The sequence below is a fragment of the Oryx dammah genome, unplaced genomic scaffold (genome assembly GCF_014754425.2).
Source record: "Oryx dammah isolate SB20612 unplaced genomic scaffold, SCBI_Odam_1.1 HiC_scaffold_23, whole genome shotgun sequence".
Lineage (NCBI taxonomy): Eukaryota > Metazoa > Chordata > Mammalia > Artiodactyla > Bovidae > Oryx > Oryx dammah.
The window spans coordinates 104,397,390-104,401,212 of record NW_024070207.1 but is presented as its reverse complement, the minus strand read 5'-3'; positions in this window follow the sequence as shown (position 1 = coordinate 104,401,212).

Genomic DNA, 3,823 nt, shown 5'->3' with positions numbered 1-3,823 from the left:
GAAATTACAATGTATTTCCATGAAGGTACCCTGAGTGTGCCTGCTTCCCCTGCCTCCCCTTCCACCTCCTCTGCTCTTCCATCTCTGCCACTCAGCAAGGTCAAGCCCTCCTCTTTGTCCTCCTCCTCTTCAGCCTACTCAGCAAGAAGGTGTCAGGAATGAAGACCTTCATGATGATCCACTTCCACTCAATGAGTAGTAAATACTCATTGTGCCATACAGGTAATAAACTTATCTCTTGAGTAAGTATGTGAGTCTCTTTGTTCTAAGAGCCAATAACTGTAGGCAAGGACTGTATGAGATGTTTCTGTGTCATCACCTTTTTCATCACCACCAGCTAAGTATTCATCACGTACAAGACTTGTATTGAAGTGGATAGTCTACCATTACATAGGCAGAAGGTGAAGATATTTAATATAAAACTAATAATATATTCATTTTCTTACTGTTTTATAACTTTACTTTCAAAGACTTATATTACTGTACAGTGTCCCACTTCTGTCTTGTCAATGGATAAAGTTCACTTCAGCCTGTCATCGCAGGTAAGTGTTTTCTCTGAAAGTAACAATGTTTTCAGGACTGTATTATAAGTACTACCATAATCGTGTATGCTATAAAAATTTTTAGCAATTCATGCATTACTGTATATGCTTGGCTACCATGAAGCAATCCTATTGATTACACTAGGCTATTATAGAGCAGTCATATTGCTGCTGCTTCATTATCAAAGTTTGAATCATTCATTATACCTGTAACTAAATATGAATTTCTTTTCACATTATGTTTTCATTTTTGATATTTAGTTTTTTTGTATCTATAGTCTTTTGTGGGTGGCTCAGAGGTTAAAGCATCTGCCTGGAATATGGGAGACCTGGGTTCGATCCCTGAGTCGGGAAGATCCCCTGGAGAAGGAAATGGCAACCCACTCCAGTACTCTTGCTTGGAGAATTCCATGGAGGGAGGAGCCTGGTGGGCTACAGTCCATGGGGTCACAAAGAGTCAGACACGACTGAGCGACTTCACTTTCACTTTTCAATATAATATAGATGTAGGTACTGACAGCGGAGAAGGCAATGGCAACCCACTCCAGTTCTGTTGCCTGGAAAATCTCATGGATGGAGGAGCCTGGCAGGCTGGTCCCGAAGAGTCGGACACGACTGAGCGACTTCACTTTGGCTTTTCACTTTCAGGCATTGGAAAAGGAAATGGCAACCCACTCCAGTGTTCTTGCCTGGAGCATCCCAGGGATGGGGGAGCCTGGTGTGCTGCCGTCTAAGAGGGGTCGCACAGAGTCGGACACTACTAAAGTGACTTAGCAGCAGCAGCAGGTACTGACAGACAATTATTATAAAGGGATGCTGTAAACTTACAGTATTGCTAAATACAGTACTGTGAATATATTTTCTCTTATGATTTTCTTACGAAAATTTTGGTTTCTCTACCTTACTTTATTGTAAGAATACAGTAGAAAATACTTATAGCATACAAAATATGCAATCACTGATTATCAGTACGACTTCCAGTCAACAGTAGGTTATTAGTAGTTAAGTTTGGGCAGAGTGAAAAGTATACAGTTATTTTTGACTGCATGGGGGATTGGTGCCTCTAACCTCCACATGGTTCAAGGGTCAGTTGTACATCCAAAGGAAGTGAAATCAGTATCTCGAAGAGACATCTTCACTCCTGTGTTCATTGCACCATTATTTACAATAGCCAAGATATGGTAACAACCCAAATCTCTACCAACAAATAAATGGATAAAAAAAATGTGGTAGACACAGACAAGGAGATATAATTTCACCTTAAAAATGAAAGAAATCTTGTTATATGGGACAACATGGAGAAGCCACAGGGAAATTATTCTAAATGAAAGAAGCCAATCACAGAAGGACAAATGCTGCATGGTTCCACTTATATGAGGTATCTAAAGTCTTTAAACACATAGAAACACAGAAGGCCCGAGGCAGGGAGACATGGGCAGTTGCTTTTCACTTGGTATAGTGTTTCAGTTATGCAAGATGAAGAAATTCCAGATATCTGCTGTGCAACATTGTGCCTATATTTAACATTACTGTATTGTGTGCCTAAATATTTAAGTGAGTAGATCTGATGTTAAGTATTTTTACCACACAATAATTTGAAAAGTTGATTGTCTTGCTCTCTCTCCAGTAAAGTGAAAGAATTTAGAAATCTCTTTTATACTGTTAGAGAATGTCAATGAGTGAAGCCACTGTTGAAAACAGTATTGAGGTTCCTCAAAAAATTAAAAATGGAATTACCACATGATTCATCGAACCCACTTCTGAGTATCTATCCAAAGGAGGTAAAATTACACTCTCCAAGAGATATCAGTATTCCCATATTTGTTGCAGCATTATTCACAATAATCAAGACAGGGAAGCAGCCTAAATGTCCTTTGATGAATCAATGGATAAATATATGGAGCATACATATCGTGGAGTGTTGTGTGTGTGTGTCCTCAGTCGCTCAGTTGTGTCCAACTCTTTTCCAACCCCGTGGAATCCAAGCTCCTCCGTCCATGGGATTCTCCAGGCAAGAATACTAGAGGGGGTTGCTGTTTCCTCCTCCAGGGGAGGATGCCATTTCCTTGTCCAATGGGTTATCTCCTACAAGTGGGTTGCCATTTCCTCGTCCAGGGGATCTTTCCAATCTAGGGATCGAGCCCAAGCCTCCTGTGTGTCCTGCATTGGCAGGTGGATTCTGTACCACTCAGCCACCTGGGAAGCCCATAATGGAGTATTATTCAGCCTTAAAAAGAAGGAAACTTTTTCATTTGCAATAGAGATGACCTAGATAACATTATGTTAAGTGAAATAAGCCAGACACAGAATGACAAATACATGATACCACTTAAATGAGGAATCTAAAACAGGCAAACTGATAAAAGCAGAATAGGATGGTGATTGCCAGGGCCTGCAGAAAGTGAAGAGGAACTAAAAAGCCTCTTGATGAAAGTGAAAGAGAAGAGAGAAAAAGGTGGCTTAGTGGCATCTGGTCCCATCAGTTCACGGGAAATCGATGGGGAAATAGTGGAAACAGTGTCAGACTTTATTTTGGGGGGCTCCAAAATCACTGCAGATGGTGACTGCAGCCATGAAATTAAAAGACGCTTACTCCTTGGAAGGAAAGTTATAACCAACCTAGATAGCATATTAAAAAGCAGAGATATTACTTTGCCAACAAAGGTCCGTCTAGTCAAGGCTATGGTTTTTCCAGTAGTCATGTATGGATGTGAGAGTTGGACTGTGAAGAAAGCTGAGCGCCGAAGAATTGATGCCTTTGAACTGTGGTGTTGGAGAAGACTCTTGAGAGTCTCTTGGACTGCAAGGAGATCCAACCAGTCCAACCTAAATGAGAGCAGTCCTGGGTGTTCATTGGAAGCACTGATTCTGAGGCTGAAACTTCAATACTTTGGCCTCCTCATGTGAAGAGTTGACTCATTGGAAAAGACCCTGATGCTGGGAGAGATTGGGGGCAGGAGGAGAAGGGGACGACAGAGGATGAGATGGCTGGATGGCATCACTGACTCGATGCACATGAGTTTGAGTGAACTCTGGGAGTTGGCGATGGACAGGGAGGCCTGGCGTGCTGCAATTCATGGGGTCGCAAAGAGTAGGACACGACTGAGCGACTGAGCTGACTGAACTGAAATACGTGGAAATATTGGCTATTTAGATGAAAGGGTACCTGGGAGCGAAGATACTGGTCAGTGACAAAAATTCTAAGAACTTTGACTTGTTTCCAACTGGGAAAGATTCTACCTCAAGCACATTCTATGTTACATCCTCTGGTGTGAATGTTC